The 24,431-nt window shown below is 39.8% G+C and overlaps 1 protein-coding gene across 1 annotated transcript in view; it reads left to right on the top strand.

Annotated features, from left to right (window-relative positions):
• LOC111958728 (syntaxin-12-like) overlaps positions 1-24,431 on the top strand; it is a 61,845-nt gene that overhangs the window by 29,577 nt on the left and 7,837 nt on the right. The gene's annotated exons all lie outside the window — the stretch shown is intronic.

The raw sequence follows: 24,431 nt of genomic DNA, 5'->3' as shown, positions 1-24,431 counted from the left end.
AACATTGTTACTTTTATTTCTTATTCTTATTCATATTTGTTATACTACATTGTTGGTTAGGGGCTTGTAAGTAAGCATTTCACTGTAAGGTGAAACACCTGTGACTAATAACATTAACATTTGATATCTGCAAACCAGGATAAGGAACTTTATCGCTGGTTGGGGTAACTTTATCAAAAACAAGTGAAATCGCAAAAAAATTGTGTCTGGACAGCATGCCATTTATATAAAAAGAGATTTGGTTGTAAAGGGCTAACTTGACCTTTAAGGATGCGTTTAGTGGATGCGTTCAATAGTTTTATTTTGTGATAAGAATTTGGGGTAAACTCAGAGAATGTAYAGGGATTCTACAAAAACACAGCTTTTTAATTGGAGTGTCAGTAATGTGCAGGAAGGCTTCTTTCTTGAATTGGATCAATAATTGGAGTCATAGTCAGAGGACACACTATGAAAGTGACTGACATTGACTTGCAACGTTCATAGCAACAAGACAGCAAATTCAACATTTTTTTCCGCAAATCGATCTTTAAGTATTTTCTGTCAAGCGGAAATGTGGTGGGAAAAGGATTTATCTTCTTATATAACTGTGGCTGAAATAYTGTAGATGGGTAAATCAATGTTCTCTTAATGTTCCTAATTTCCGATTACTTCTGTTGGTATGATCTGAAAAGGCTTTTAACCACTTCAGTTTCCCTGTATGTGGTATGTTGGTTAGGCAACCAATACTTGACTATTTCTTGCTCAATGTGTGTTTATCACAGAGCAAGCCATTGTGTACAAGCCATTGTGTATAGAAAACATTAGGAACATCTTCCTAATATTGAGTTGGACCCCCTTTTGCCCTACGAACAGGCTCAATCCGTTAGGGCATGGTGCCGAAAAGCACTCTACAGGGATGCTGACCCATGTTGACTCCAATGTTTCCCACAGTTGTGTCAAGTTGGCTTGATGTCCTTCGGGTGGTGGACCATTCTTGATAAACAGGGGAAACTGTTGAGCATGAAAAACCCAGCAGCATTGCAGTTCTTGACACAAACCGGTGCGCCTCAYACCTACTACCATATCCCGTTCAAAGGCACTTACATTTTTTGTCTTGCCCATTCACCCTCTGAATGGCACACATACACAATCCATGTATCAATTGTCTCAAGGCTTGAAAATCCTTCTTTAACCTGTCTCCTCTCCTTCATCTACACTGATTGAAGTGGATTTAACAAGTGAAATGAATAAGCCATCATAGCGTTCACCTGGATTCACCTGGTCAGTCTATGTCATGGAAAGAGCAGGTGTTCTTAATATATTGTATATTGCTGTTCCTTCACATTATCTTTTTACAGAATTTTTTTTTCTTCAGTTTGGACAATGAAATGGAAATGGAATTCCAACCACAAGTAATGATTTTTGTTCACTTGTAGCTTCACATAATCAGTACTTCAGGTGATTAGATTTGTACCAAATCATTTGGAGCAGATGAGATGGAATTTCTCAAGTTGGTGTTGGTGTTGGTGTTGGTGTGTGCGTGCGTGCGTGCGTGCGTGCGTGCGTGCGTATACACTGAGCCCTATAGAAGAGGAAGAGTACAGGCTTAGCAGAACCGCCTGGGTTCTTGCCAAAGCAGACGCAGCCATAAGCCTGGTATAGTCTGCCAGTTCTTGTACCAGAAACAGGATCCAAATAAACAAACAGAGTTTAAACAGAATTAAGCGTTCCGAGTATGTACCAACAACAAATTCAGTTTGGCTGCCATTGTTGTTGGTTGTTGGGCATCCTTCCATTCTCCTTGATGCTGTTGACTGATTTTGAAGAAAGTACCGGTACTACACTACAGTACTCTCACATAATAATAATAATAATCCCTAATAATAATATCTTTATTTGTATAGCTCTTTTCAGTACTCCCACATACTCTASCTGGAGTAGACTATAGTATGTTATACAGAAACATAATGAAAGACAGAGAGAGACAGACAGAAGGGCACAGCATTACATAGTCATAGAGAGGGGAAACATTGACAGGTACGAACTATGAACACACAGTGAGGGTTAGAGAGGATATAAACTGAGCAAAAAAAGAAACGTCCATTTTTCTTTCAAAGATAATTCGTAAAAATCCAAATAACTTCACCTGTTACACGAGTGCAGCAAGGAGCCAAGGCAAGTTGCTAGCTAGCATTAAACTTATCTTATAAAAAACAATCAATCTTAACATAATCACTAGTTAACTAGACATGGTTGATGATATTACTAGTTTATCTAGCTTGTCCTGCGTTGCATATAATCAATGCAGTGCCTGTTCATTTATCATTGAATCACAGCCTACTTCGCTAAACGGGTGATGATTTAACAAGCTCATTCGCGAAAAAAGCACTGTCATTGCATCAATGTGTACCTAACCATAAACATCAATGCCTTTCTTAAAATCAACACACAAGTAAATTTTTTAAAACCTGCATATTTAGTTAATATTGCCTGCTAACATGGATTTCTTTTAACTAGGGAAATTGTGTCACTTCTCTTGCGTTCTGTGCAAGCAGAGTCAGGGTATATGCAGCAGTTTGGGTTGCCTGGCTCGTTGCGAACTGTGTGAAGACCATTTCTTCCTAACAAAGACCGTCATTAATTTGCCAGAATTTTACATAATTATGACATAACATTGAAGGTTGTGCAATGTAACAGCAATATTTAGACTTGGGGTGGCTGCCCGATCGAAAAAATACGGAACGGTTCCGTATTTTTACTGAAAGAATAAACGTTTTGTTTTCGAAATGATAGTTTCCGGATTTGACCCTATTAATGACCTAAGGCTCGTTTTTCTGTGTGTTTATTATATGATAATTAAGTCTATGATTTGATATTTTATAGAGCAGTCTGACTGAGTGGTGGTAGGCAGCAGCAGGCTCGTAAGTATTATTCAAACCGCACATTCCTGCATTTGCCAGCAGCTCTTCGCTGTGCTTCAAGCATTGCGCTGTTTATGACTTCAAGCCTATCAACTCCCGAGATTAGGCTGGCAATACTATAGTGCCTATAAGAACATCCAATAGTCAAAGGTATATGAAAAACAAATGGTATAGAGAGAAATAGTCCTATAATTCCTATAATAACTACAACCTACAACTTCTTAACTGGGAATATTGAAGACTCATGTTAAAAGGAACCACCAGACTACAAAGGGAAGCACAGCCGTGAGCTGCCCAGTGACACGAACCTACCAGATGAGCTAAATCACTTCTGTGCTCGCTTTGAGGCAAGCAACACTGAAGCATGTATGAGAGCATCAGCTGTTCCGGACGACTGTGTGATCACGCTGTCCGTAGCCGACGTGAGTAAGAYCTTTAAACAGGTCAACATACACAAGGCTGCAGGACCAGACGGATTACCAGGACGTGTGCTCCGGGCATGTGCTGACCAACTGGCAGGTGTCTTCACTGACATTTTCAACATGTCCCTGATTGAGTCTATAATACCAACATGTTTCAAGCAGACCACCATARTCCCTGTGCACAAGAACACAAAGGCAACCTGCCTAAATGACCACAGACACGTAGCACTCACGTCCGTAGCCATGGTGTGACTACAGCTCAGTGTTCAACACCATAGTACCCTCAAAGCTCATCACTAATCTAAGGATCCTGGGACTGAACACCTCCCTCTACAACTGGATCCTGGACTTCCTGATGGGCCGCCCCCAGGTGGTGGGGGTAGGTAGCAACACATCTGCAACGCTGATCCTCAACAAAGGAGCTCCACAGGGGTGCGTGCTCAGTCCCCTCCTGTACTCCCTGTTCACCCACGACTGCATGACCAGGCACGACTCCAACACCATCATTAAGTTTGCAGACGACACAACAGTGGTAGGCCTGATCACCGACAACAAAGAGACAGACTATAGGGAGGAGGTCAAAGACCTGGCCGGGTGGTCCCAGAATAACAACCTATCCCTCAACGTAACCAAGACTAAAGAGATGATTGTGGACTACGGGAAAAGGAGGACCGAGCACGTCCCCATTCTCATCGGCGGGGCTTTAGTGGATCAGGTTGTGAGCTTCAAGTTCCTCGGTGTCCACATCAACAACAAACTAGAATGGTCCAAACACACCAAGACAGTCGTGAAGGGCACGACAAAGCCTATTCCCTCTCAGGAAACGAAAAAGTTTTGGCATGGGTCCTGAGATCCTCACAATGTTCTACAGCTGCAACATCGAGAGCATCCTGACTGGTTGCATCACTGCCTGGTACGGCAATTGCTCGGCCTCTGACCGCAAGGCAGAGCAGTACATCACTGGGCCTAAGCTGCCTGCCATCCAGGACCTCTACACCAGGCGGTGTCAGAGGAAGGCCCTAAAAATTGTCAAAGACCCCAGCCACTCCAGTTATAGACTGTTCTCTCTACTACCGCATGGCAAGCGGTACCGTAGTGTCAAGTCTAGGACAAAAAGGCTTCTCAACAGTTTTTACCCCCAAGCCATAGACTCCTGAACAGGTAATCAAATCGCTACCCGGACTATTTGCATATTTTTACGCTGCTGCTACTCTCTGTTTATCATATATGCATAGTCACTTTAACTATACATTCATGTACATACTACCTCAATTGGGCCGACCAACCAGTGCTCCCGCAYATTGGCTAACCGGGCTATCTGCATTGTGTCCCGCCACGCACCACCCCCTCTTTTACGCTACTGCTACTCTCTGTTCATCATATATGCATAGTCACTTTAACTATACATTCATGTACATACTACCTCAATCAGCCTGACTAACCGGTGTCTGTATGTAGCCTTGCTACTTTTATAGCCTCGCTACTGTGTATAGCCTGTTTTTTTACTGTAGTTTTATTTATTTTCTTACCTATTGTTCACCTAACACCTGCACTATTATTTAGAGCCTGTAAGTAAGCATTTCACTGTAAGGTCTACACCTGTTGTATTCGGCGCACGTGACAAATAACATTTGATTTGATTTGAGCTTTCATATGTTCTGAGCAAGGAACTTAAACATTAGCTTTTTTACATGGCACATATTGCACTTTTACTTTTTTCTCCAACACTGTGTTTTTGCATTATTTAAACCAAATTGAACATGTTTCATTATTTATTTGAGACTAAATTGATTTTATTTACGTATTATTTTAAGTTAAAATAAAAGTGTTCATTCAGTATTGTTGTAATTGTCGTCATTACAAATATATTTATAAAAAAATTGGCCGATTAATCGGTATCAGCTTTTTTGGTCCTCCAATAATCGGTATCGGCATTGAAAAATCATAATCGGTCAACCTCTAATATGGACAGGTATGAACAAACACTGAGAAGGATAGAGGATATAGACACTGAAAGCGACACAGAGGCAGATGGGCAGAGAGGAGAATAGCGAGCACTATAGATCAGTTTAATGAGAGTGACGACGACAGAAATAACTGTGGAGAYGCTTCTGCTCTCGAATCAATAGCCTGGCTCTTTATGGTGCACTAAATAACGCCATAACTGCCCCCTGACACTTATTTCTGCAAATTATAGTGCCGGCACCGCCTTCACATCTTGTTTACAGACTCATTTGGGAAGTGAGATTTTTCCATGTGCATGTTAGCACCATGTGCGAACTGTAACTACACAAGGTCTTTGTGTGTATGGGGAGGAATGGTCGCTGAAATCAGGGGTGCTAAAAGAGAGAGGTTTCAGGGGGTTTCGTCTAATCAAGCAGTGACCGTGGACACTAGAAATGTGCCTGTCCAGTCTGTATCCTAACAGTTAAACTGACTGTTGGATATCATTATGCATCTAGATATTAGTACAGTTACTGGGATTCTCCTCACACGGGGCCCCATTTACGTAATGGATTTCCCCTATTTACAGTGCCYTGCAAAAGTATTCACCCCCTTTGGCGTTCTTCCTATTTTGTTGCATTACAATCGGTAATTTAAATGGATTTTTATTTTTATTTCATGTAATTGACATACACAAAATAGTCCAAATTGGTGACGTGAATTTAAAAAAATTACTTGTTCCAAACAATTCTAAAATATAAAAAACGGAAGAATTGTGCGTGCATATGTATTCACCCCTTTGCTATGAAGCCTCTAAATAAGATCTGGTGCAACCAATTACCTTCAAAAGTCACATAATTAGTTAAATAAAGTCCACCTGTGTGCAATCTAAGTGTCACATGATCTGTCACATGATCTCAGTATATATACACCTGTTCTGAAAGGCCCCAGAGTCTGCAACACCACTAAGCAAGGGGCACCACCTTATAATCGGCACCATGAAGACCAAGGAGCTCTCCAAACAGGTCAGGCAAAGTTGTGGAGAAGTACAGATCAGGGTTGGGTTATAAAAAAATATCTGAAACTTTGAACATCCCACAGAGCACCATTAAATCCATTATTAAAAAATGTCAAGAATATGGCACCACAACAAACCTGCCAAGAGTGGGCCGCCCACCAAAACTCACGGACCAGGCAAGGAGGCCATTAATCAGAGAGGCAACAAAGAGACTGAAGATAACCCTGAAGGAGCTGCAAAGCTCCACAGCGGAGATTGAAGTATCTGTCCATAGGACCACTTTAAGCCATACACTCCACAGAGCTGGGCTTTACGGAAGAGTATCTGAAAAAAATAAGCAAACATATTTGGTGTTCACCAAAAGGAGACTCCCCAAACATATGGAAGAAGGTGCTCTGGTCAGATGAGACTAAAATTGAGCTTTTTGGCCTTCAAGGAAAACGCTACGTCTTGCGCAAACACAACACCTCTCATCACCCCGAGAACTCCATCCCCACAGTGAAGCATGGTGGTGGCAGCATCATGCTGTGGGGATGTTTTTCATCGGCAGGGACTGGAAAACTGGTCAGAATTGAAAGAATGATGGATGGCGCTAAATACAGGGAAATTCTTGAGGGAAAACTGTTTCAGTCTTCCAGAGATTTGAGACTGGGAAAGAGGTTCACCTTCCAGCAGGACAATGACCCTAAGCATACTGCTTAAGCAACACTCAAGTGGTTTAACACTCAAGTGGTTTCCAAGACACATTTAAATGTCTTGGAATGGCCTAGTCAAAGCCCAGAGCTCAATCCAATTGAAGATCTGTGGTATGACTTAAAGATTGCTGTACACCAGCAGAACCCATCCAACTTGAAGGAGCTGGAGCAGTTTTGCCTTGAAGAATGGACAAAAATCCCAGTGGCTAGATGTGCCAAGCTTATAGAGACATACCCCAAGAGACTTGTAGCTGTAATTGCTTAGCTATGCACGCTCAAGTTTTCAGTTTTTTTGTCTTACTTCTTGTTTGTTATACAATAAACAAATATTTTCCATCTTCAAAGTGTAAGGTTGTAAGGCAAAAAAATGCCAAGGAGGGGTGAATACTTTCGCAAGCCACTGTATCTAATATTAAAGAAACCGCATAGTGGTGCATGTCCCATCCAATACATTTTGCATGTGAAGGGCCACTAATCAGTGTGGTGTGCATACAATTTGCAGTCAACATTGTCTGATAATGACGCATTAGCACATTTGCTCTAAAAATTGACAATTGTATTCCTTTCTAGTAACAGTTGCCATTGTGGCTAAAAAAGGATTTCATCATCATATTACACCACCACTACTACAACACTATATTGGAATGGTTGATTTGATGGGACTCTCCTCTTAACTGGCTTCAAACAGGGAATCATGTGAATGGACACTTGTGGGAGACCCTCTACTGCAGTGCATTGATCAGTAGTCAGGTAGCGTTGTACAAACACACACACACACACACACACACACACACATATGCACACACACACACACACACCGGTAGAACAAGTAAAGCGGGGGGCCAGGGACACAGCTGCTGTCTGATTATAGAAATCTCCAGTTTACACAAACACAATCAGAGAGATTACAAACACATCCTGGAGCTCCCTCAAAACACAAAGCACATCCTGGAGCTCCTCAAAACACAAAGCACATCCTGGAGCTCCCTCAAAACACAAAGCTCATCATGGAGCTCCCTCAAAACACAAAGCTCATCCTGGCTCCCTCAAAACACAAAGTCATCCTGGAGCTCCTTCAAAACACAAAGCTCATCCTGGAGCTCCCTCAAAACACAAAGCACATCCTGAGCTCCCTCAAAACACAAAGCACATCCTGGAGCTCCCTCAAAACACAAAGCACATACTGGAGCCCCTCAAAACACAAAGCACATCCTGGAGCTCCCTCAAAACACAAAGCTCATCCTGGAGCCCTCAAAAACACAAGCTCATCCTGGAGCTGGAGCTCCCTCAAACAACAAAGCTCATCCTGGAGCTCCCTCAAACACAAAGCACATCCTGGAGCTCCCTCAAAAACACAAAGCACATCCTGGAGCTCCCTCAAAAACACAAGCTCATCCTGGAGCTCCCTCAAAACACAAGCTCATCTGGAGCTCCTCAGAACACAAAGCTCATCCTGGAGCTCCCTCAAAACACAAAGCACATCCTGGAGCTCCCTCAAAACACAAAGCACATCTTCACACATACCGTGCCTTCAGAAAGTATGTATTTTCCATTTTGTTGTGTAACAGCCTGAATTGAAAATGGATTCAATATTTATTTTTTTATCTCACCCATCTATACACTATAACCCATAATGACAAAGTGAAAACATGTTTAGATATTTTTACATTTATTGAAAATGAATACAAAAATATCTACTTTATTAAGTATTCACACCCCTGAGTCAATACGCTAGAATCACCTTTGGCAGCGATTATAGATGTAAGTCTTTTTGGGTAGGTCTCTAAGACCTTTGCCCATTGTTCTTTGAAAAATGTTTCAAGTTCGGTCAAATTGGTTGTTGATCATTGCTAGACAACCAAGTCTTCCCATAGATTTCAAAGCAGATTTAATTCAAAACTGTAACTCGGCCAGTCAGGAGCATTCACTGTCTTCTTGGTAAGCAACCTCAGTGTGGATTTGGCCTTGTGTTTAGGTTATTGTCCTGCTGAAAGGTGAATTCATGTCTGGTGGAAATCAGACTAAACCAGGTTTTCCTCTAGGATTTTGCCTGTGCTTAGCTCCATTCTGATCAAATCCCCAGTCCTTAACAATTACAAGCATACCCATAACATAATGCAGACTATGCTCAAAATTATGGAGAGTGGTACCCAGTAATGTGTTGTATTGGATTTGCCCCAAGCAAAACACTTTGTATTCAGGACAAAATGTTAAGTGCTTTGACACATTTTTTGCGATATTACGTTAGTGCCTTGTTGCAAACAGCATGCATGTTTTGGAATATTTTTATTCTGTAGAGGCTTCCTTCTTTTGAATTATGGTGGAGTAAGTACAATGTTGTTGATCCATCCTCAGTTTTCTCCTATCACAGCCATTAAACTCTGTAACTGTTTTAAAGTCACCATTGGCCTCATGGTGAAATCCCTGAGCGGTTTCTTTCCTCTCAGGCAACTGAGTTAGGAAGGATGGCTGTATCTTTGTAGTGACTGGGTGTATTGATACACCATCCAAAGTGTAATTAATAACTTCACCATGCTCAAAAGGATATTCAGTGTGTGTTTTTTGTTTTTTTATCAATCTACCAATAGGTGCCCTTCATTACGAGACATTGGAAACCTCCCTGGTCTTTGTGGTTGAATCTGTTTGAAATGGACTGCTTGACTGAGGGACCTTACAGATAATTGTATGTGTTGGGTACAGAGATGAGAAAATCATTCAAAAATCATGTTAAACACTATTATTGCACACAGAGTTATTCCATGCAACTTATTATGTGACTTGTTAACTTCTTACTTCTTGAACTTATTTAGTCTTGCCATAACAAAGGGGTTGAATACTTATTGACTTAAGACATTTAAATGTTCCATTTTAATTAATTTGTACACATTTCAAAAAACATAATTCCACTTTGACATTATGCGGTATTGTGTGAAGGCCAGTGACATAAAACACACATTTAATTGGTTTTAAATGCTGGCTGTAACACAACAAAATGTGGAAAATGTACATTAGAGTGTCTAGTTTGAGAAACAGATACCTCACAAGTCCTCAACTGGCAGCTTCATTAAATAGTACCTGCAAAACACCAATCTCAACGTCAACAGTGAAGAGGCAACTCCGGGTTGCTGGACTTCTAGACAGAGTTGTTACGAACGCCTCTAGGAAGAGGGAACGCAACACACTGCTACAACTCAACTCCCCGTGGAGTGAAAGAGGTATGGGACTGTAGGTGCGAGAAAGGATGACAAAAGGCAGAGAATTAACCGTTTACTAGGAATTTATTCCGTCACACTGTAATTTTGGGGAAAAGGGCCAGCCAAAGCAAAGAAAGTAAATGTCAAAGCCCCCTCTCCTACCTTACCTGCCTACCCACTACTTACTTAACTAGCACCACCTGGTGCACTAACCAAAATACARGGGGTGGTCCGCCCAGGTCTTACCTAGTGTGCATAGACAGTGTGTATACTACGGGTATTTGTATGCCCGCGGGCCTCTTGCCTAAGCACTCCCTAGGTGCCTTCCCCTTCCTCCCTGGGAACAACAGAAAAACAAAAACAATTTCAATAATCAAACCACTGCGTCCTATTGACACACAACAGACACAGCCAATCAGCTCTCTGACTCAACCAACACAGGACACACTAATCATCTCTCTCCTAACAACAACCAACACAGGATATCACCATCTCTCTTCTGAGCAACAGAACACTGGCTTATATTGCTTCAGAAGGAGTCTGTAATTGAAGACAGCTGCGTCCTCTGACAAGAGGGCGGGGTCAACTCCAATTTGCCATGGAGTCGACCAATCAGCTGCTTGGGGGATTCCAGGAAGCCATCCTGAAACATACACATACAAAACCACAACACAGAAACTGGGGAACGTAACAAGAGTTGCAAAGAAAAAGCCATATCTCAGACTGGCCAATAAAAATAAAAGATTAAGATGAGCAGAAGAACACAGACACTGGAGAGAGGAACTCTACCTAGAAGGCCAGCATCCCGGAGTCGTCTCTTCACTGTTGACGTTGAGACTGGTGTTTTGCGGGTACTATTTATTGAAGCTGCCAGTTGAGGACTTGCGAGATATTTATTTCTCAAACTAGACACTCTAATGTACTTGTCTTCTTGCTCAGTTGTGCACCGAGGCCTCCCACTCCTCTTCCTATTCTGGTTAGAGCTTCAGTTTCTTGGCAATTTCTCACATGGAATAGCCTTCATTTCTCAGAACAAGAATAGACTGATGAGTTTCATAAGAAAGTCTTTGTTTCTGGCCATTTTGAGCCTGTAATCAAACCCACAAATGCTGATGCTCCAGATACTCAACTAGTCTAAAGAAGGCCAGTTKTATTGCTTCTTTAATCAGAACRACAGTTTTCAGCTGTGCTAACATMATTRCAAAAGGGTTTTCTAATGATCAATTAGYCTTTTAAAATTATAAACTTGGATTAGCTAACACAACGTGCCATTGGAACACAGTAGTGATGGTTGCTGATAATGGGTCTCTGTACGCCTATGTTGATATTCCATTAAAAATAAATATAATTTACAACATGAACAATGTCTACACTGTATTTCTGATCAATTTGTTGTTATTTTAATGAACMAAAAATGTGCTTTTCTTTCAAGAACAAGGACATTTCTAAGTGACCCCAAACTTTTGAAAGGTAGTGTATGTCCGAGTGATTCAGATTTGTTATTTTTTGAATGTTTTGCATTAGCTAGACTACATATCCACAGTGAATGTAATTTGTCACAAGCATGATCATATTTATTCATCCTGGTCAAAAGCTTTGTATGTTGTGCCATCGGCAAAGCACATGTTCCAAATCTTTTGAAAGTGGTTAATTTAAATTACAATTTGCCAACACTGATAATAATCCCTTATCATTTCTGACATGTAAATGTGACTGATAATCTGAGACAGTTTATCTTTGGTTGTTTGGTATACATTCAGCTATTTCGGTGAGTTAAGCTGATACATTCTCACTGTCCTCTTCCGGCTCCTAATTTGCACACAGCCAAGCCATCTGTTCACGTCCATTTACTATATTTGAGTGATTTCTCCCTGATGAGAGACAATTTTTCCTTTTTTACTACATGTGTATGTATGTACCTGTGTGTATATGTGTGTGTCATTGTATATACTGTATATGAGTGATTTCTTCCTGATGAGAGCTACAATGTACACAGTGACACACACATATACACACAGGTACATACACACAAACTTAGAGGTGTCTTTATCAGTCCATTCTTCCTCATCATCTGTGCCTGTTTGGTTGGCATGTGGCTGTGGTCACCCCACCTGTAGGCTTATAACTTAACAGATCTGAGGTCCCCTACTGGGACACAGCTCAGTGGGGTTTTCTACTGGTCTGGGATCAGTGCCCAAGCCTTCAGTAAGGAAGTAGATTCCCTCTATCAAACAGCAACACTGCTCACATGTGTTTTCCCTATTTATCTTATGGATCTTGTACATGTGCATTTCCCTCCACATGGGCTACCCTCAACCAAAGGAGAACATAGGTGTCATGCCCAATTGCACCCCATTTCTGTTTTAGTCCACTAATTAGTCCACCAAAAGGGTGCCATTTCAAATGTAGACACATCAGTCCTTCCTAATTCTCCAACATATTTTTCCATTAATAATTTCAGATATTCATTCTTTCCATTTTGCGAGAGGAGAGAGAAGACGCCTATATATCTGCCTTTGGGTATTTACTGTCCTCTCCGTCTAAACTTCAGGATGCCTTTAAACTTGTCCTCCCTTCCTTGGTTCCTTCATTCTGCACCAGATGCAGTCAGGCTGAACAGCTGCGTATGTTATTGGCATAGGCAWTTATAAAGTAAGCTCAGGATATTTGTGTTGGAGGGAGGCAAAACTGAAGAGGCCTACAGGGCCCGGACCCCTAGCTTTAAGTGGATCATTGGGTAGGCTGGGAGAAGGTGACCGCTCAGTTTAATAGCGCTTCATTAATGCAGAAGTATAGTCTCAGCATTCAKCCACATCTGATCCTCAGGTAACACTTGATTTAAACTATGAGTAGACTGTCAGTAAGATGTTTGCAACATGTCTATTGACTTGCAGCTACTTGCCACTACAATGATTCTTCACATTGACCGGTATAGTAGTGTGGATATTGGAACAAAGACAGTATCTCTCTGTATCAGGAATCAAGGTAAGACCCAAGTGCAGACTGTTGAAGTAACAATGTTTAATGTAACCACAGGGGCAGACAAACGACAGGTCAAGGCAGGCAGGGGTCGATAATCCAGAAGTGGAGCTTAGGCACAGGACGGCAGGCAGACTCAGGGACAGGCAGAGTGGTCAGGCGGGCAGGGTGGAGACAATCACAAGGACAGGTGAAACAGATCAGGGCAGGAAACTCTGACTATTAAAACATTGTATCACCAAGACAGAACATACAGTAAATATCCCTCAGATGCTAAGTATGCCACATAGGTAAAAAGAGAGCCCTTGACACACTCTGAACTAAATGTGTYCCATAGTCTTTATACCTGACAAAAGGTAAGGGACAGCCAGATAGCTGTAAATCAGGGTCAAGTTTGTGCAAGAAATACATATAAATCCGAAAGGGATGTTTGGTTATGTTGCAAGGATTGTTGTAAAGTCGTCCTGTTTTGGGTCAGAAGACGCTGATTTAAGTCATATATTTTAAGCCTTGGGTGAGGCTGTGAGAACCCATGCCTCCAGTCCATACCTTTCATGTCCCAGACAGCACTAGTGAAATACTGTGATATGAAAGTACCAGACAGACTGTGACTTCCTCTAGCTAGCTGTCGTTGTTGCCTCAGGAACAGGCTAGAGGGTGGGTGACATAGCTAGCTTCACTGTTTTCACACACACTTCCTTATTCAATCAAAATGAGTCTAGTCTAGTCAGTGGAGATAAGAGAGGAGGAACTGTGCAGCTGCCAATGTGATTTTATGTATCTTTTGTGCTCATCCTTGTCTGAATAGTACATCACTGACAGTCTCTTTGCTTCCTCAAGGGARCARTGTGTTACTTTGATATGTTTTGCAACTTGTTGAATGTTCCTAATGCAGCTTTTATTTAGTTTAGTGCTGATTCTCAAATATTCACTGTCATTTTGAATGTATTCTCCAGTGTTCTATGGTTCACATTGCCAATAGTTGGTCTTTTTAATATACAGAAATGGAGTTGACATAATATTGAAATATTTTCCACAATTTTAAGGCATTTCTGAGCTGTGCTGCAGGAGAAATATGTATTTCAATACCATAAAAATATTGATAATCATAATCTGAAATATGGGAGTTTCAGGGATCAAACGAGGTGTCAAAGCTTGTTTATAACTTATGTGTTCACACAGCTTTCTTGCTGAATTTCTAACACGGATGAAGCCACATTTCAAGCACTTTTTTCTTCTGATAAATATTAAAGAATTAGTGCAGCAGATCCATGTTAAATTTAGCATCCAAAGCTGCTTTCCTCACTATAATGAAACACTGCAGACAGGCTCATACTGAAAGAGGCTTATTCAAATGATTTAAAAAGCTAAGTTGACAACACAGAACAGGGATCCAGCAACAACGAGACATTGCAAAGATGAGACAAGATTTTTTTGAATATATATWTTTTTATAWAATATTTATAAAATAGTGACTTATGAAAGGTCTTACCACCGAGAATGGTATAAGTACTCTGAAGTGGGGAGTTATTACGTAATTTGAATATTACYATTAATAGAGAACCCTTATGTTCAGACAGGTGGAAAAATGTTACTTAATGACACCCTCAGACAGGAAAGATGACACATGAACCTAGAGTTTTCAAACAAAACATTGAACCAGAAAAAAATGTTTTACATGCGGGCAATTCCACGCCAGGAAGGCCCGGGATTATTTTTGGTATCTCTGATTGTTCTTGCAATTCCCACGTAGAAACTTCATTGGGAGAAAGGAAGATGGATATGCTTTTTACATTTGTAACAAAACATTTTGGGGAGAAAATCATGATGAAAGTGGCAATTTTAGGTTCTTTATAGAATTATACATACCTCCTGTAATATGGAATATGTATAGATTCTGAAATAAACATTTCACATTAATTTATTCCATGTATTCAATCTCAAAAGAACACTTGAATTAAAAAAATTATAAATTGTCATATTGCTTTAAACAATTATACTCAGGGGTGAAAGTTACACGGAACCYAAACCGGTTGTGCGCGTGCGCCATCGTGCGCTATCGTGCATAAATGTTTTTTCCACCCCCAACACCAAACGCGATCACAACACGCAGGTTAAAATATCAAAATAAACTCTGAACTAATGACATTTATTTGGGTACAGGTCGAAAASCATTAAACATGTATGGCAATTTAGCTAGTTAGCTTGCACTTGCTAGCTAACGTTAATTTGTCCTATTTAGCTAGCTTGTTGTTGTTATCTAATTTGTCCTGGGATATAAACATTGAGTTGTTATTTTAATTGAAATGCACAAGGACCTCTACTCCGACAATTAATCCACACATAAAACGGCCAACCGAATCGTTTCTAGTCATCTCTCCTCCTCCCGGGCTTTTTCATTGTTTAACTTATATGGTGATCGCATCTAAACTTTCATTGTATTATCATGACTAACGGCAAAACAGTTCGTCTTTTCAATCACCCACGTGGGTATAACCAATGAGGAGATGGCACGTGGGTACCTGCTTCTATAAACCAATGAGGAGATGGGAGAGGCAGGACTTGCAGCGCAATCTGCGTCAGAAATAGGAATGAGTTCAATTTTAGCCCTTGGCGTCGCAGACGCTCGTTGGCGTGCGCGAGCAGTGTGGGGTGCAATAATTGAATAATATAGATTTCTAAATTTATTTGCAATGCATGCGACGCGAGCGGAGTAGTCAGCCTGTTAGAATTCACTGTATCACAATTTCATTGGGTCAGAAGTTTACATACACTAAGTTGACTGTGCCTTTAAACAGCTTGAAAATTCTAGAAAATGATGTCATGTCTTTAGAAGCTTCTGATATGCTAATTGACATCATTTGAGTCAATTGGAGTGTACCTGTGGATGTCTTTCAAAAGCCTACCTTTCAAACTCAGTGCCTCTTTGCTTGACATCATTGGAAAATCAAAAGAAATCAGCCAAGACCTCAGAAAAAAAATTGTAGACCTGCTCAGCAAGGAAGAAGCCACTGCTCCAATACCGTCATAAAAAAGCCAGACTAAGGTTTGCAACTGCACATGGGGACAAAGATCTTACTTTTTGGAGAAATGTCCTCTGGTCTGATGAAAACAAATAGAACTGTTTGGCCATAATGACCATTCTTATGTTTGGAGGAGAAAGGGGAGGCTTGCAAGCCGAAGAACACCATCCCAACCGTGAAGCACGGGGTGGCTGCATCATGTTGGGTGGTGCTTTGCTGCAGGAGGGACTGGTGCACTTCACAAAATAGATGGCATCATGAGGCAGAGAAAATTACGTGGATATATTGAAGCAACATCTCAAGACATCAGTCAGGAAGTTAAAGCTTGGTCGCAAATGGGTCTTCCAAATCGACAATGACCCCAAGCATACTTCCAAAGTTGTGGCAAAATGGCTTAAGGACAACAAAGTCAAGGTATTGGAGTGGCCATCACAAAGCCTTGACCTCAACCCTATAAAACATTTGTGGGCAGAACTGAAAAAGCGTGTGCAAGCAAGGAGGCCTACAAACCTGACTCAGTTACACCAGCTCTGTCAGGAGGAATGGGTAAAAATTCACACAACTTATTGTGAAGCTTGCGCAAGGCTACCCGAAACGTTTGACCCAAGTTAAGCAATTTAACGCCAATGCTATCAATTACTAATTGAGTGTCTGTAAACTTCTGACCCACTAGGATTGTGATGAAATAAATAAAAGCTGAAATAAATAAATCTCTCTACTAATATCTGACATTTCACATTCTTAAAATACGGTGGTGATCCTAAACTGACCCAAGACAGGGAATTTTTACTAGAATTAAATGTCAGGAATTGTGAAAAACTGAGTTTAAATGTATTTGGCTAGGTGTATGTAAACTTCCGACTTCAACTTAGATATATATATAATATATATATATTATATATATATATTATTATTTATGTGTGCCTTTCTTAGAATCATGTCCAATCAATTGAATATACCACAGATGGACTGTGGAGAAACATCTCAAGGATGATCAATGTAACAGGATGCACCTGAGCTCAATTTCGAGTTTCATGGCAAAATGAATACTTATGTAAATAAGGTATTTCTGTTTAAATGTTTATTATTTTGCAAACATTTAAAAAGATTGTGTGTAGATTGCTAATGATCTTTTTAAAATCTATTTTAGAACAAGGCTGTAACGTAACAAAATGTGGAAAAAGGGAAGGGGTCTGAGTACTTTCCGGATGCTCTGTATTTACACATTATTCTTGTTAAATTTATTCAATCTCTGTCAAGTTAGTTGTTGATTATTTATGGACAGCTATTTTCAAGTCTTGCCATAGATTTTAAAGCAGATTTTAGTCAAAAGTGTAACTATGTCGTCTTGGTAAGCAACTCCAGTGTATATTTGGCCTTGTGCTTTCGTTTATTGTCCTGCTGAAAGGTGAGTTTGTCTACCAGCAGACTGAACCAGGTTTTCCTCTAGGATTTTGCCTGTGCATAGCTCTATTACAATTATTTCTCATCCTAAAAAACTCTGTAGTCCTTGCCGATGACAACCAAACCCATAACATGATGCAGCCACCACCATGCTTGAAAATATGAAGAGTGGTACTCAGTGATGTGTTGTGTTGAATTTGCCCCAAACAAAGCATTATATTCAGACATAAAGTTTACCACATTTTTAGCTAATTTACTTTATTGCCATATTGCAAACAGGATGCATGTTTTGGAATATTTTTTTTCTGTACAGGTTTCCTTCTTTTCACCATGTTATTATGGAGTAACTACAATGTTGTTGATCCATCCTCAGTTTTCTCCTATCACAGCTATTATACTCTGTAACTGTCCGCCACACTAATCCAAGATGGCGGACTGAACATAGCTATGTAGACCACCTCAAGATAAAAACTTAATATTCAATGTCGGGAAGTTAGACTAAATATTAGCATTACACAATCTGGTGGGTAATAATATTTAATCTGGATAACAACACAAAACAAATCATAAAACTAGAGAAATTTATCGACAAATATTAAGAAAACAAGCAACACCTTAACATGACGGAGAGTAAGACAGGGGAACCAATCCCAAAACAAAAGAAATGTGCCTCTTCTACAGACCCAGACAATTTAATATTTTCACCGCTGGGAATGGTAAAGGTCGAAACCGATCTGTTAAAATCAATAAATGACAAACTGGGTATACTTGAACTAGTCAGTAAGGACGTAAAAGAGTTGAAGGCAAGCCTCGAGATGAGTGATGAAAAAGCTGCGACATTGGAGAAAGACACAAACAAGCTAAATGGAGTAGTCAATAAGATTGAAACCAAAGTTAATGAACTTAAAAAGGAGAACATCGTTCTGAGAGAAGCCTTACTTGACATACAGACTAGATCCATGAGAGAGAATCTGGTACTTACAGGTATCCAAGAGAAAGAAGGAGAAGTTCCTGAATCTGTAGTTAGAGAGTTCCTATTTACAGCGCTTCAGATCCCACGTGAAGCTATCAACAAAATCCAACTCAAACGTGTACACCGCTTCGGACAGAGAGGGCAGAGGTATGAACGCCCAATCGTTGCCAAATTTGCTTTATTTAAGGATAAAATAATGGTTTAAAGCCTGGGTAAAAGACTTGCTGGCACGAAAATAGGCATGGATGACCAGTTCCAGAAGGAAATTGCAGAACAGCGTAAAGTTCTGTATCCAATTTTCAAAGAAAATAGATTGAAATGGAAACGCATAGCTCTCGTAGTCGATAAACTGTATATTGATAACAAATTGTTTAGAAACACAAAGACTACTCCATAGCTATTTTAAAAATCACAAAGTTCACATTGAGGAGGCAAATTATGAAACACACAATTCTAGCCCTGTTATGGATTGTAATAATACAACAACAAAATATAGCTTTTCTATGTATCTTCAAATATAACTAATTGGAACAGAAAAGCACTAGTTCAACATGGTGGAGATAAAAACTCAGTAAACAGAATGTGTGGATGGATGGATGGTGTGGTGTGTGTTCTTTTGGTGTTTGGGAAAGTGTGGTTGAGTGAGAAAGGAAATCATTGCATATCCCAGAACCAATGTATTTCTGTGAGCAGGGGTTGTGAGAGAGCTTTCAATGTTGTGCAGATGAGGGATAAACATTTTATAATGAATTATACATCTTATTTATTTATTTATTGTCCTATCATGGTGGAACAGCGTTTTAAAATAAATTATACATCTAATTTATTTATTGTCCTATCATGGGGAACTACATTTTAAAAATAAATTATACATCTAATTTATTTATTTATGGGCCTCTATTGATGGAACCCTATACTCTAGACACCCATCTGAACAACCTAGATACTAAGGAGAAGCCCCTATCTGTTTTATGGGCCTGCCGTAAGCGGCCTGTATGCAGCCAAAATGCAGTCAGAGACCTTCTAGAGCAGCACCGCCCCCTCAAGATTCTGATCCTGCCTGGCAGGGTTGGTCCTGCAAAGCCAAAGCCCCCTGATGGGAGAGCATAATATACAAGGACATTCTCAAAGCTGCTAATGAGAACCTTGACGACCTTGTACCTAGCAGGTGGGGGATTCCGGTGGGGTGCCCCCACCCAGGCAGTGGCAGTGCTGGCAACACTAGCTGCAGAAACCCATGGGGATGGGGCCACACTCGGACATTCAGTGAGGGGACATATTATTGTGACCCTGGTGGCACAAAATCAAAGGTCTGACTGCACGGAGATGCTTGGGAATATGGTCACTACGGGGGACCATGTTGTGGGTGTTTCAGTGGAAGGGGGTATATCCGACCTCCATCATTTAGGACGTGACAACGGTTAATCAAATCTCCCCATTTCTGACAAAAAAAATTGCGCAGTTTTGCAGGCCTTTCTTATACAGCTGCAACTGTATATGCATTCGTAAATCAAGACTTTTCTTGAATTGGGCTCTGGGATGGTGCAACTGTTGAGAATCTGAGTCTATGGTTGTTGTGTAGGAAAGTGGTTGAGTGTGTATGAGTGTGTGTGTATCCCACAACTGTTGCGAGGGAGTAAAATATGCTAGGGACAATATTGAATGATTCACAATAATTGTTTGCTAATATAATAATTGCTTGCCATAATGTAATTTTGGTAAAGGCGAGACTGGTGAGAGGTAAAAATCCTTTGCATAAATTGCCTACATTACTACAAATATTAATAGCTAATTATATATAATACAAATCGAGGTGAGGGCGATGGAAATGCATTTGACGGTTGATCTGCTTCTGTTCTGTGGCTGGCACTGTGTGCTCTTTTCGAAGGATGGGTCCCAGTCTCTCCAAGGCTATGGGATCCGGGGGGTCGGGGGTGGTCTGCCGAGCATTGCGATGACAACCCAACTCGGGACGAGGAGGTTTTTTAGCAGGTGGAATAGGGGGGACCAATTGGAGGTTTACTTAGTAGCAATGCACATATCATGGTTCAGCTATATTTACACTCAATCATCATATTACTTTTTAATGGTACGTTTACAAACAGATATTTTGATAAATAGAATTGAAACCTGTGGTGAAATAAGTTTAGCCAGTTATAATTGTAATGGCTTAGCAGATAATAAGATAAGACTGTCAGTATTTACCTGGCTAAAAAAGAATGAATATAATCTCTATTGTTTACAGGAAACTCATTCAACAATTTTAGATGAAGTTTTGTGGAAAAAGGACTGGGGGGCCAAATATATTTCTTCCATGGGCAAAGAAATTCAAAAGGGGTGATGATATGAATTAACAGTAATTTTGATCCAAATGTGCAAATCGTCCAAACARATCATCAAGGTAGATGGATGATTTTAAATATGTTATTGGACAATAAACAGATATGGCTTATTAACCTATATGGTCCAAATAATGATGATCCAAGCTTCTCTGAAAATATATATAAGAATTTAGCAACTCTACAAGCAACACTAGACTCTATTATTATGATGGGGGATTTTAATACGGTTTTAAATACCTCTATGGACTGTGAAGGATATCACACTACAAACTATCACCCTCAGGCACTTAAGGAAATCATGAATGTCATGGATATATTGGAATTAGTGGATATATGGAGGCTTAAATACCCTGACCTAGTGAGTTATACATGGCAGAGGCTTAATCAAGCTAGTCGTCTTGGCTACTTTCTTATGTCATTCTCTCTGGCACCAAAAGTTTTTAAAAAGTGTTGATGGGGACAGAATACGGCTGGATCATCACATAATTGGCATTTATATTAATCTTACAGAATTTCCACGTGGGCGAGGATATTGGAAATTTTATCAAAGCCTACTGGAATGATAACTTGTTTATAACTAGGACAGAAGAATTTATAACTGACTTTTTCTGACATAACATAGGTACAGCATCCCATTATTGTATGGGACACTTTTAAATGTGCCTTTAGAGGCCATGAAATTCACTACTCATCTATAAAACAAAAGCAATTTAGATCAAAAGAGTCCATATTAACAAAGGAAATTGAAGGACTGACAGTACAGTTATATAGCAATAAAAACAGTACCATAGAGGCACAGAATAAGATAGTGAAAAATCAAAAAGAAATGGAGGAACTTATTCAAGAAAGAACCAGTGTAATATATTATAAAAAAATAAAGCGAACTGGATGGAATATGGGGGAAAATGCACCAAATCATTTTTCAATCTTCAACATAGAAATGCCACCAAATAAAATGTATTAAAACTTGTTACAAATGATGGAGTCACACATGATTCACTGAATTATATTTTGAAAGAGGAAGTAAAGTACTTTAAGAATATGTTTTCGTTTCAGTCTCCTCCATCTCCACTAACCGAAGCTAATTGTATGGATTTTTTTCCTATTAATAATGTAAAATTAACATCTGTGCAGAAAGACTCATGTGAAGGCCAAATTACAGAGGAGGAACTTCTTGATGCAATTAAAGCCTTGAAGGCTGGGAAAACTCCAGGGCTGGATGGCATACCAGTGGAAGTATACCAAACGTTTTTATATATACTCAGAGGACCATTATTAGCATGTTTTAACCACTCCTATATAAATGGTAGATTATCRGACACRCAACAAGAAGGTCTGATTTCATTATCACTGAAACTAGATCCAAGTGGTATATATAAAGATCCAGTCCATTTAAAAAATTTGAGACCTCTTACACTTCAGTGTTGTGATGCAAAAATTCTAGCTAAATACTTGGCTCATAGAATTAAAAAGGTATTTTCAGATATTATTCATCCAAATCAGACAGGTTTTTTACATTGACGATACACTGGCGATAATATAAGACAAGTACAGGAAACAATAGAATACTATGACATATCGGGGAAACCAATCCTGGTTTTCATAGCTGATTTTGAAAAGGCTTTTGATAAAGTACGACTGGAGTTTATATATAAATGCCTAGAATATTTCAATTTTGGAGAATCTCGTATAAAATGGGTTAAAGTTACATATAGTAACTCTAGGTGTAAAATAGTAAATAATGGCTACATCTCAGAAAGTTTTAAACTTTCAAGAGAGGTAAACAAGTTTGTCCACTATCGGCATATCTATTTATTATTGCAATCGAAATGTTAGCTGTTAAACTTAGATCCAACAATAATATTAAGGGATTAAAACCCGTGGCTTAAAAACAAAGGTGTCATTGTATGCTGATGTGTCACGAATCCCGCCGAAGATGGTGCCTCTTCCCGTTCGGGCGGCGCTCGGCGGTCGTCGTCTCCGGCCTACTAGCTGCCACCGATCCCCTTTTCTGTTTCATTTAGTTTTGTCTGATTTGATGCACCTGTTTTGTGTTTAGGTTTATTGTGGGCTATTTAAACCCAGTTGGCCCGCCGACTTTTGTGCGGGCTTGTTTTTCTGTTTGTGGTGTTTCGTTATTTCTTGTGGTGTCTGTTCCGATTAGATTTAGTCCTGTTTGTTTTTGGACTGTGACTTGACGCGCCCTTGTGTGTGTGGCGTAGCCGTCTCGCTGTTATTTTTGGAATATTAAATCCACTTCCTTCTGAACTACCCTGCTCTCTCCGCCTGACTCCTTCAATCACCACTTTTGGAACTGTGACATGATGATTCATGTTTTCATTTAAAATCACAATTAGAATTCCTCCACAGCCTCATAGATCTAGATACTTTTGCTAACCTCTCTGGATTAAAACCAAATGATGATAAGTGTACTATATTACGTATTGGATCACAAAAAAATTCAACTTTTACATTACCGTGTAGTTTACCTGTCACGCCCTGACCATAGTTTACTTTGTATGTTTCTGCAATCCCGTTAACGGGATGATATGACAACAGCCAGTGAAAGTGCAGGGTGCCAAATTCAAACAACAGAAATCTCATAATTAAAATTCCTCAAGCAAACAAGTATTTCACACCATTTTAAAGATACACTTCTTGTTAATCCCACCACAGTGTCCGATTTCAAAAAGGCTTTACAGCGAAAGCACCACAAACGATTATGTTAGGTCACCGCCAAATCACAGAAAAACACAGCCATTTTTCCAGCCAAAGACAGGAGTCACAAAAAGCAGAAATAGAGATAAAATTAATCACTAACCTTTGATGTTCTTAATCAGATGACACTCATAGGACTTCATGTTACAACAATACATATATGTTTTTGTTCGATAAAGTTATATTTCTTTCCAAAACCTCAGTTTACATTGGCGCCCAATGTTCAGAAATGCCTCCAAAATATCCGGAGAAATTGCAGAGAGCCACATCAATAACAGAAATACTCATCATAAACTTTGATGAAAGATACATGTTTTACATAGGTTAAGAACAAGTTAATCTTAAATTCTATCTAGGGTGGTGGGACGTTAGCGTCCCACCTCATCAAACAGCCCAGTGATACTGCAGGGCGCCATATTCAAAACAACAGAAATCCATAATTTAAATTCCTCAAACATACAAGTATTTTACACCATTTTAAAGCTACCACTTGTTGTAAATCCAGCCAAAGTGTCCGATTTCAAAAAGTTTTACGACGAAAGCACACCAAATGATTATGTAAGGTATGAGCCAAGTCACAGAAAAAGACAGCCATGGTTTCCAGCTAAAGAGAGGCATTAACAAAAAGCAGAAATAGAGAATAAAATTAATCACTAACCTTTGAATAATCGTCATCAGATGACACTCATAGGACTTCATGTTACACAATACATGTATTTTATGTTCGGTAAAGTTCATATTTATATCCAACAAATATGAGTTTAGGAAAGACGCTACTGTATCACTTGGCAAAAAGCCTGAGAAAATGTATAGCGCCAG

Source organism: Salvelinus sp. IW2-2015, linkage group LG35 (assembly GCF_002910315.2).
Source record: "Salvelinus sp. IW2-2015 linkage group LG35, ASM291031v2, whole genome shotgun sequence".
NCBI classification, from domain to species: Eukaryota; Metazoa; Chordata; class Actinopteri; order Salmoniformes; family Salmonidae; genus Salvelinus; species Salvelinus sp. IW2-2015.
This window is presented reverse-complemented; position numbering and strand designations above follow the sequence as displayed.